Source organism: Spermophilus citellus (genome assembly GCF_964194105.1).
Source record: "Spermophilus citellus genome assembly, chromosome: 3".
Taxonomy (NCBI): domain Eukaryota; kingdom Metazoa; phylum Chordata; class Mammalia; order Rodentia; family Sciuridae; genus Spermophilus; species Spermophilus citellus.
In genome coordinates this window covers 41,729,709-41,742,148 of record NC_138184.1, presented here as the reverse complement: position 1 = coordinate 41,742,148, position 12,440 = coordinate 41,729,709, and positions in this window count along the sequence as shown.

Below are 12,440 nucleotides of genomic sequence, written 5' to 3'. Positions count from 1 at the left end.
CATTTTCTTCACAGTCAAGACCATTTTAAATCTTCTGAAAGAAATAAACAACCAATTCTAAAGTGAAGTCTCATTTCAATAGCTCACATTTAAATAGCACACATTTTCCTGCCACTTTTTCCCCTAGGTCCTTGAGAATTTTTTTTTTTATTGACCAGCATTCATTTAATGCTGCAGTGAATGAATAAATGAATAAATCAATGAATATCACTGACACTCAATCTTGGGAAACTGTTGAAGATCTATTTGGACTGGGTGTTTTGACCCTTGGCTATTTTGTTTACCTTTTGCTACCTAACAAATTTCCCCAAAACTTAGTTTGGGAAACTAATTCACTATTTCTGATGCTTCTGTGAGTTGACTGAGCTCCACTTGTCAATTTTTCTGCCCATCTGGTGTTGGCTGGATCACTCACATGCTTTATTCAGCTCTGTGCCCAGCTGAAGTACTCTGGAGTTCCTCCATGTAGCTTTTCTTTCTGAGCCATACCTTATCCTCTAGAAACTCTCTACATGGCCTTTCTCTTTGCCCCGAGCATACTGTACTTCCACCCCGCATAGTAGCTGGGTTCCAGGAAGAAGCTTTCCAAGTGGACAAACCCCCAAATGCAAAGACTTATCTGGTAGTATTCCAAACCAAGACTCACTGAAGGAAGGAATTCAGATCTAATGTGCAGCGTGCGTAGGCCCAGGCTCTCATGAGATCATGCTGTAAACATAGTTCTCTGACTTTAAATGTCCTCTTTGTCTCAAGCACCCAAAATTTTTTCACCTCTTTTTTTTTAAAGATATGCTTTAGTCGTGTTGCTGCTCTTGTATTTTATCCATCAGGGCCATGTGTTGTAGTGGGAAGAGAAAACGCATTATCCATTCCACATGTCCAAAGCTGGAATTTCCACTGTTTCTCATCTCTGAAAGTTTAGCTCCATTGGGTAAAATCTCCAGCACAATTTAAATCATTTTAATTTGGAAGGATGAAGCACATGAAACTTTAGCTTTTATTTCAAGTTCTCTTGCCAAAGATGAATGAAGATAAGGAGTTCAGTAGTCGAGCAAAATAGACTCACACCTATGCGGCAGTGAAATTACAGGGCATGAAAAGCAAATTCTTAAAAACAAGTGGAGAGAAAATAAATATGACCTACAGAGAAACTACAAATTAGCAAGAACAGTTATTTCAAAAATAATAATGTAAACTAAAATACAATGGATATAATCAACTTGCTGAGCAACAAAAATAATCAACTAAAATTTCATATCCAGCTAAAATATGTGATTGAAAATGAAAATGCAAGACACCTGCAGACAGATTGAGTTATTCATAAGAATCATAAGTCATTACAGAAAGAACTACTAAAGGATGTACTTCAATGGGAAGAAATTCAAATCCAGATGGAAAGTAGAGGCAGACATAGAAATTGCAAACAACTGAAGCATAAATCTGTTGATTGAGGAATACTTTCAAGTCGTTTGAAGAGCAAACTGAAAAAAAAATGGTCAAAACACATCCCTGATACATCCTCTTGACATTTTTATCTAATCCGTTGGATGATGGTACATAAAAGCCTTGACATTTGCAGAGGTGACCCATAGCTGTGCATCATTCAAATAGTCAACATAAAACCCAGTAATCACATTCCTAGGCTTTTATTCAATTGATTCAAAAACATAACCACAAAAACCTACACATAAATGATTTAACGGCTTTATTCACAATCACTAAAAATGGAAAGTAACTAAGATAGCCTTCAATAGATGAATGGATAAACAAATGTGGTATATCCATACAATGGAATTGTTTTTTTTTGGGGGGAGTGGGTACTGGAGATTGAACCCAGGAGCATTCAAACACTGGGCCACATCCCCATCCCTTTTCATTTTTTATTTTGAGACAGAGTTTCGCTAAGTTGATGAGGCTGACTTTGAAATTTCAATCTTCCTGCCTCAGCCTCTCAACTTGCTGGGATTACAGGTGTGTGCCACCATGTCCAGCTACAGTGGAATATTATTCATCAATAAAAAGAAATTAGCTGATAGCCAGAAAAAGTCATGGATGAATTTTAAATGCATATAATTCTATGGAAGAAGCCAGTCTGAGAATACTATAGTCAGTCATGGGCTTCATAATGATATTTGGATCAATGATGGAAAGTTGCATAAAATTATAATGGAACTGAAAAATGCCTATCCCCTAGTGATATAGACATCCTAATATTGTAGTGCAATATATTACTCATGTATTATTTGTAGTAGCAAACAAAGTACTACACTGCCAATGTAAGTATAGCACAAACAATTATGTATAGTACAAAATACTTGATAATGACAATTAATGTGTATATTATGTTATTATTTCAGAATATAATTCCCTCTACTTACAGAAAAAAAAATAACTATAAAAAGCCCCAGGCAGTTTCTTCAGAAGATATTCCAGAAGACATTGTCATCATAGGAGACCACAGCTCCATGTGTTTTATTGCCCCTGAAAAATTTCTGGTGGGACAACAATGGTAGAAAGTAGAGGACAGCAATATTGATGATCTTGACATTGTGTAGGCCTAAGCTAGTGTGTGTGTGTGTGTGTGTGTGTGTGCGTGTGTGTGTGTGCGTGTGTGTGTGTGTGTGTGTGTGTGTTTTCTAGTTCTGGGAATTAAACCCAGGTGCTATTTACCACTGAACTATATCCCCATTCCTTTTTCTTATTTTTTAGTACATTATCATTATAAATGATAGTGGGATTCATTCTGACATGTTCATAAATGCATACAACATAGTGTTCTCCATTTCAATCCCCAGTTTACCCGCTTCTCTCTCCTCCTCCAGATCCCCTTGCTGCACTTTACTAGTCTTCCTTTTATTTGTTTTTTTTTAATTGATACATGATAGTTGTATATAAAATTGGGATGCATAGCAGTATGTTCATAAATGCACTTAGTATTTCATTAGTACTTCACTTTTCCCTCCCCTCCTCCCACCCCCTTGGTACTATTCTACTGATAGCCCTTATATTCTCACCAGATTCATCTTTTTTATTGCCTTTTTCTCTTTAGCTTCTGTACAAACCTTGATCGTCTAACTCTGGCTTATTTCACTTAGTATGATGTTCTCCAGTTCCATCCATTTATCAGCAAATGACAATGTTATTCGTCATCATGGCTGAATAGAACTCCATTGTGTATATGTACCACATTTCCTTTTATCTATCTATTTATCGATGGGCACCATGGTTGGTTCCATAACTTGGCTATTGTGTATTGTGCTACTATGAACATGAGTATGCATGTATTACTACAGCATGATGAATTTATTTCTTAAGGATAAATACTGAGAGTGTTATAGTCTTTTGAGGAATGTCCATACTGATTCCAAAGTGGTTGTACAAATTTACAGTCCCACCAACAATATATAAGTGTCTCTTTTTCCCCACATTCTCACAAGCAAGTATCATTATTTGTATTCTTAATGATAGATGATCTAACTGGAATGAGATAAAATTACAGTGTAGTTTTGATTGCAACTCCCCGATTTTGCAAAGAATGTTGAACATTTTTTCACATTTTGTTGGCCATTTGTATTTCCTTTGAGAAATAACTATATCTTTTACCCATTTATTGAGGGGGTTATTCATTCTTTTGCTGCTAGTTTTTGTTTTTTGTGTTTTTTTTAGTTTTTAGTTTTTATATATTCTGGTTATTCTGATGTCAGAAGAGTCGCTGGCAAAGATTTTCTCCCATTCTGGAGGCTCCCTCTTAATGCTTTTGTTTCTTTTGTTGTGCAGCTTTTAATGCCATCCCATTTATTAATTCTTGATTATATTTCCTGAGATGTTGGGGTCTTATTGAGGAATGCAGTATCTGAGCCAATGTATTAGAGTGTGGCCTTTGTTTTCTTCTAGTATTTTCACTGTTTCTTCTAGGTCTTTGATCCACTATGACTTGATTTTTGTGCAGGTTTCGAGGCAGGGATTTAGTTTCATTCATTCACATATAGATATTCAGTTTTCCCAGCACCATTTGTTTAAAAGGCTGGCTTTTCTCCAATATATATCTTTGGCACCTTTGTCATGGATCAAATGACTGTATTGAATGTATTTATATGTTTGTATCTTCTAGTCTTTTACATTGTCTTCATTTCTATTTTTATGCCAATACCATCCCATCTCCCTGCTCCCTGTCTTCCCCCCCACCCCCTCTTTGAGGCAGAGTCTAAGTTGCCCAGCTTGACCTGAAACTTGTGATCCTCAGCCTCCCAAGTCACTGGATTATGGGTCTGTGTCACCATGTCCAGCTTCAATGTATGTGGTTTTGTGCCAGAGTTTTAACAAAACAGTTTTAGAAGTTAAAATATGTGTGTGTGTGTGTGTGTGTGTGTGTGTTAAAAATGCAAAAAAAAAAAGTTTATAGAATAAGGATATAAAGAAAATATTTCTGGATAGCTGTGCATTGTGTTTATGTTTTAAGCTAAGTGTTATTACAAAAAAAAAGTCAAAAAGCTAAAAAAAATTTAAAAGTTTATAAGGTAAAAGTGTTTCAATAAGATGAGGTTAGTTCATTATTGGAGAAAGAAAAATATTTTTATAAATTTAGTGTAATCCAAGTGTGCAATGTTTAAAACTAAGCAGCAGGGTACGGTGGTGCCTTAGGCCTCCACATTCCCCTGCGGCTAACTCACTGGTTCACTCGCGCAAGCTCTGTTCATGGTGCACCATTTTTTTTTAATCTTTTATACCATATTTTTACTGTAACACTTCTATCTCCACACAGATTTAAATACATAAATACTTAACCACTGTGTTACAGTTGCCTACAATATCAGTTTATTAACATGCTGTTCAGGTCTGTGGCCTAGGAGCAAAAGGCTGTGGCATATAGCCTAGGTATAGAGTAGGTTACACTACTTATGTTTGTGCAGGTCTGTTCTAGAATATTCACACAATGGCAAAAGTACCACAGTGCATTTCTCAAAACATACCCCAGTGGTTAAGTGATACATAACTAAACTATACATTGTATAATTCCATTATGGAAAAATCAAAAGTATAAACAATAAAATATCAGTTGTTGCTTGGGGTTGGAAGGATAAGGATTAAATGGTTGAAACACAGGGGAATTTTAGGATGCTAATCCTATTCTAATGATACTATAGAAGTAGATATGTTATACTATGCATTTTTTCAAAATTCATAGAACTTTGCAACACTAAGAGTAAACTTTGATGTAGGCAAATTTAAAAGAAAAAACATTTTTGGATGTCAGGGTAACTCAGGGAGAAATGCAAACTATAATAGAGAATCTGAACAAATTACAAATCAATAAAACAAGCTCATTGAAGTGGGTGGTAGGAAAAGTGCTACCTAAGAAATTTAAAGATGATTGGAATATATAAGGCAAAAAAAAAAACCCTATATATAAGCATTGCACTGTAGTTGATAAATTTATTTTCAACAGAGATTACACTAACAGTTCAATACCAGTATACTTGTATATTGGAATTAAACAATTAAATAAATAGATGGCAGATAGAAGGAGTCAGAATTCACATTATTCAGTAAGAGTCTATAGATAAGCAAAGGGAGAAGGTCAGAATGATCCATGTGGTAATAAATTAAATTCAGGGACATCAATATAAATTCATGCTTTGCTTAATGTAGATATGTATGTTGGCATATAGAAATTTGTAGATATATGTGTTTATACAAGTTAATATACACATATATTTCCTTGCTCTGTCAGCTGAGTGGGCCTAGATCCAATGATATCACAGTGAGCAATTGACACAATTTAATGCCTACAAAATGGTTTTTTATATCATTCTCCAATAAAAGGGCTACCTTGGGGAAATGACTAATGGGGAGAGGTAAGCAAAATGAACCTGAAGCTGTATATATTATATATACCAGGGACAGAACCCAGGGACACTTAACCATTGAGCCACATCCCCAGCCCTTTTGTTGTTGTTGTTGTTGTTGTTGTTGTTGTTTTAAAGTCTTTTTATTTTTATTTTTTTAATTAATTTTTTATTCATATATGACAGTGGAATGCATTACAATTCTTATTCACACATAGAGCACAATTCTTCATATCTCTGGTTGTATAAAAAGTATATTCACAGCAATTCATGTCTTCAGACATGTGCTTCAGATAATAACCCAGCCCTTTTTATATTTTATTTAGAGTTGCTCTGGCCTTGATAAGTTGCTGAGGCTGGCTTTGAACTCACAATCCTCCTGCCTCAGCTTCCCAAGTGTACACCACCTTGCCCAGGCGTGTACCACCTTTCCCAGTCTGAAGCATCTCATAGAGGCAAAAATAAAGGAAGTTGGCGGGGCAGACACACAACGATTGGATATATGAAAGGCACACAACAACCAACTTAAAAAGCACCCGATGGCCAAAGCTGGAAAATTTTGAGCAACAAAATTAAGTCGTATGAAATTATAATCCAAAATATAAAATAAATATCCGTTATGGATATATAATTAAAATGGAGAAGTGGGTAGAAAAGTCAAGTCTTCTATGCAAAAGAACTGCAGATAATGTGTGTAGTTATTCTACCCTCAAGGAAAGGGACCATGACTTCCTGCTTGTCCTCCTTAATCCATTCTGGCTGATAACAAAATACAATCAACTGGGTGGCTTAGAAACAACAAAAACAATTCTCATAGTTCTGGAAGCTGAGAAGTTCAAGACCAAGATACCAATGAGTCCGATGTCTAGGGAAGGCCTGTTTTCTGGCCTTCATAGATGCTGCCTTCCTGCTGATTCCTGCACGATGAAAGGGCAAGGCAGGTCTGGGGTCTTTTTTATAGGAGCACTAATCCCACTCATGAGGGGTCTACCTGAATGACCTAATAACTCCCCAGTAGCCCCACCTCCTGATTCTAACCTTGGGGTTAGAATTTCAACATGTGCATATGGGGGAAAACAAATCTTTTTAACCATAGCACTACTTCTTAAGTGTAGGCTGAAAAATAGCTGTACAGTGGAGAAAACTGACAAACACTACCTCAGCCAGGTAATCAAGGTCAACAGCAATAGTTAGGTTATGATACAGATGTTCCTTAACCTACAATGGGATCCATAATACGTTGAAAATGTCTTAAGTCAAAAATGCAGCTAAGGGTTCTGGGGTTGTGGCTCAGTGGTAGAGCACTTGCCTAGCATGTGTGAGGCACTAGTTCAATTCTCAGTACTGAATATAAATAAATGAATAAAATAAAGGTCCATCAACAACTAAAAAAAATATTTTTTAAAAAATGCAGTTAAGGGCTGGGGATATAGCTCAGTTGATAGAGTGCTTGCCTCGCATGCACAAAGCCCTGGTTTCAATCCCCAGCACAAAAAAAAAAAAAAATGCAATTAATACAACCAACGCATAGAACATCATATCTTAGCAATGCAGCATACCATAGGCTGACTGAGAGTTTCAGCTTGCTACCAATGACCAATATCTCATGAGATAATATCTTACTACCTATCACTAGCCTGGGAAAGATCAAAATTCAAAAACAAAAGCACAGTTTCTACTGAATGTGTATCACTTTGGCACCATTGTAAAGTCAAAAGATTTAAGCAAACCATTATTAGTCAGGGAACATGTCTCTAATAGAATGTGTTGAAAATGGCAATTTATCTCATAGTCTTCCCACACAAAAAAATATTTGGTGTCAACATACCTTATATACAAGCATAGATATGATAAATGGTGGTATAAGGTATAAGAATTTTATGCAAAAAAAATAGGAGAGCTCATGTATAATGGCATAATTTGGTGTGAACATACTCTATATACAGGGTTACAAAAAATTGGGCTGTGAATGAATAATTATGAATGTAATGCACTCCACTATTGTCATGTAGGTAAGGAATAAATAAAAAATAAAATAAAATAAAATGGGGAAAAAATCCAACCATAAGAAAGACATGAGACAAATCCCAGTTGAGAGCAGTTCTACAAAATGCTTAACCAGTATTCTTCAAAACTGTCAAGGTCATCAAAAACAAGGAAAACCTGAGTGTCTGTCATATCTGAGAGAAGCCCAAGAGGACAACAAAACTGTTGTTATGGATAGGAAATATGTTATGGATAGGAACTTGGAACAGAAAAAAGGACACCAGGTAAAAAGGAAGAAAATGTGAATAAAATATGAACTTCAGCTAATAATATATCAACCTTGTTTCACTAATTGTAACCAGTGAATCTGACTACCATATAAGCTCAACTTAGGGGAAACTGGGTGTAGAGGATTATCTTCATCATTTTTCTGTAAATCTGAAACCATTTTAGAATAAAAAGGTTTTTGTTGTTGTTGTTTTTGTTTTGTTTGAGGCACACAGGATTAAACCCTAGGTCATGTGCATGCTAGACAAGTACTCTGCCACTAAGATACATCCCTGGCCCTTAAAAAGGTTATTTTTAAACAGAAACACTACCTAAAGAACATGCATGCATAACAATAAAAATGAGTAAACCATCTATATATGTTAGAAGCATGAACAACAGTGAGCTGATCTTTATGAAGCACAAAGAAAGCTTTGTGGTTCAAAGTGAGATTGCTAACCTGTAGCATGTCATCTGGAAGCTTTTGAAATGCACAATCAGGCCCCACACTGTACCTACTGGATCAGAATCTGCATGTTAACAAGACCTACAGATAATGTATAGGTACTTGTGTCATGGTTTAGATGTGGTGTCCCCCAAAATCTTACGTGTGAGACAATGCAAGAAGGTTTTGGAGGAGAAACGGCTGAGTCATGACCTTAACCTAATCAGTGAATTGATCCCTGATGGGATTAACTGGGGGTAACTGGAGGCAGGTGGGGTGTGGCTGGAAGAAGTGATTCATTGGGAGCGTGCCTATTGGGTATATATTTGTATGTGGAGAATTAAGTCGGTCTCTGCTTTCTGATCACCATGTGAGATGTTTCCCTTTGCCACACTGTTCCACCATGATGTCCTGCCTCACCTTAAGCCCCAAGGAATGGAGCCTGCTGTCTCTGGATTGAGACTTCTAAAACCGTGAGCCCCTAAATAAACCTTTCATCCCCCTTATTGTTCTGGTCAGGTCTTTTAGTTGCAGCAGCGAAAAAGCTGATGAAAAAAAAAAACATGAAAATGTAAAAGACACTAGCATGGAGGATATCCAACATCAAATGCCTGTTCATCACTGTCCCCCCCCAACACCTACCTCCTCCCAGCAAAATTCTATCTATCCATCTGTTTTTCTGAGAGACATGTTTACTGCAAGAGCTTATGAGCTTACCATCAGCCAAAAATTCTAATCATGAAAATATTTCCAACAGGAAAAACTGTAGGCTAGGTCTCTACACAAAGATGGCATTCTTGGTCTTAATCTAAAACATCCTCTAACCTAGAGAATAAGTATAGGGAATGCCTTAAAAAAAAAAAAAAGTATGTTGATGAGTTCAAGGTATTGACACAATCTTTGAGTTCCACCAAGACAGAATGAAAAGTCTTTTCCTCTGCCCAGGTGGAAGTGCCTTCACCTCTGTCTGTGGAGGGGGAAATCAAGCAGAGTAATTACAGGTGGAATAAGAGCTATAAGCTCCAGATTACTCTCAGGAAACATGTCTTAGTCTAAATGCACTTTTTAATTAGCTCTTCCAATAGCATCATGCTAATTGGCTAATTTGGGAATGATATGAGACCCTGTGTGCTTTAAAGAAAATCTGTTTGTTGATATATTTATTTGCAACTGAGACTGTCTTATTGCTGGCAGGACAGATATTATTAAAACAGAATCACCTGCTTATTTTAACCAGGTTTTTTTAATGAACACACGTGAATTGGATTATCCCTAGAGTTTCAGGAGGAAGTATTAGCATTTTGAATGATGGGAAATTGCCACTTAGCTGGGCAATAAATGAGCTTTAAATAGATCCCATTATTTTTTACAAGGTTATTATTGTAAATGTTTCATTATAGAAGAAATGCCCTTCTAGTCTATCCTCGTTGTTAGTTTATGATTGGGGTGTTAACCTCTAACTAGCCCAGCTCTTCATGTCAAGCCACAGAGAGTCTTCATAAGTGGTTATTACATAAAATAAAATTACCCTTTATTGGCTCACATAACATTTCCAAGAAGTTTCTTGGTTTGTTAGCTATGTTGTGAATAAAATGTATTAAATTTATTTGCCTGGGCTAGGAAACTGATTTTTTAAAGTTTTATCGGTTTAAGAGGCTCTCCTGAACACTGTAGAAACATAATCTAGGTGACGATGTTTGGATATTTATTTATCTCTCACTAGACTATTTCATACTGCTTTACTTGCTTTACTAAGAGATGCCATTTCATGATCCAAACTTCCCCTCTATCTTACTATTTGAAATGTTTCTAATTACTGCCACTACGTAAGAAAAGTAGAAACTACCTGGATAGCCCTGGATTTTGCAAAGTACAGTTCCTCCAGTTTAGTATTTTCTTTATATCAAAAAGTATTACTGAGCTGGCTGCAGCTATTCAGCACAGCCAAGTTCCATCATTAAGTTTGGAAATGCTAGGGTGCCCCCTACCGTTGAAAATGGGGAAACACCTTTCTTTGTCTCTCCATTCACAGAAGATTCTTTCAAAAAGGATATTTAACCAAAACACAGATTAGTGATGATTAGTCACATTGATGCCTGCAGGCATGGATAGGAGATAAGGATATAGAGCAAAACTTCCTGTAAAAAAATTTAAATTTTGTAACTAATGCTACTTTAAGGGTCTAGAGGTCCATCCATGAGGTGATAATAAAGGTTGAATACTACATGATCAAAAGCATATATGTATATACATTTTCTAAAATGATAGTGTGTGTTGTTTTCATCATATTTCAAAGGAATAATTAACGGAGATCTACACCTTTCTTCTGTGTGTGTGTGTGTAGGTGATCCATCTTCTTAACACCAGATGTTTCACTTCTTGAATTCCTCTTTTTCAATAATCCTGTTCTCTACCTCACCTTCTTTAGTCACTTTGGCCTTATTTCTTATTTTATTTTAGGACAAAGTCTCACTAGGTTGCTGAGGCTGACTTCAAACTTGTGATCTTCCTGCCTTGGCCTCCTGAGTAGCTGGAATTATGGGCATGTGCCATCTCACCTGGCCTCCAGATTATTTTCAACTAGAAAATAATTCTGGAAACGGTGTGGTAGAATTAGATCTTGAACTACTCCTGAAGGGATATATAGCATCTATAAAAGTAGACAGTGGTGTAGGGAGGATGGAGGATTTCCAGGAAAAAAAAATCAAAGTTAAGAGCACAGTGGGTAGCAGTCATGGGAACACCATGTAGTTCATGTAGTTCAGTTGTTTTCAGAAGCAAAGAATAAAATAAAAGGAGTGTTATGAAATGTGGTAAAAAAAAAAAGTAACAGTAGTTGAAGAATATATAGGGCCTCAAATGCTAAGCTAATAATGTACACTTCACTAGCTACAAAATGAACAAACTAATGAAAATCTTTAGGTATACTAATGGAAGGTTGTATAGAATAGAATAAAAGGAGAAAAGACTAGAAGCTGGAATAATAATCAAAAGGACAGTTGAAACCCTATAAGGAGAATGCCAGTGAATGAAGAGGTATTGTTAGATATTCCAGAAGTTGAACATATACCATATAAAGGAAGGAACATAGAATTGGTGGTTTGAGGCTGGGGTTAGAGCAAAGCTTATTATAGAATGTCAGTTGCCCGACTGATAAATTTGATACGATCCCAACCAAAATCCAAGCAGAATTTTTGTAGAAATTGATAAACTGATTCTAAAATGGAGGGGGGAAAGCAAAATAACTAGAAATGTCCAATGAATTCTGAATTAAGAACAAAGTTGTAGGATGCACACTGATTCTAAGACTTAGTATAAAGCTACATTAATTTAAAAAGTCTGGTACAGGTGAAAGGATATACACCCAAGTCAATAGAATAGAATAGAGAGTCTATTGATAGACCCAATACAAAAATATTCAAATAAAGCCATGAGGTGTGGCTGAGGTGCCAAAATAATTAATTCACTTTCAACATAAGCTTTTTTAAATATAATGCTGAAATAATTCAGTATCCATAGAAAATCTTTGAAACTGTGAATTAGGCTAATCTTTCACAAAAAATACACCAAAAGCACAATCCATAAATGAAAATATTGATGTTAGACTTCATCAAAATTTAAGACTTCTGTTTTTAGAAGACACTGTTGAATTAAAAGATGAGTTAAAGATAGGAGAAAAATATTTGCAAAATACATGTCTAATAAAAGAATTGTATCTGGAATGTATTTTTTTAAAACTTAAAAATAGGAAAACCAATAAGCCAAAAATAAAAGAAGGCAAAATATTGGAACTGAAATTTACCCAGAAGAAGACCCATGCATGCATGGCACATTCCATGTAAAAATGCTCAACAAAATTAGTCATTACGGAAGTGCAGATCATAACCACACTGTGC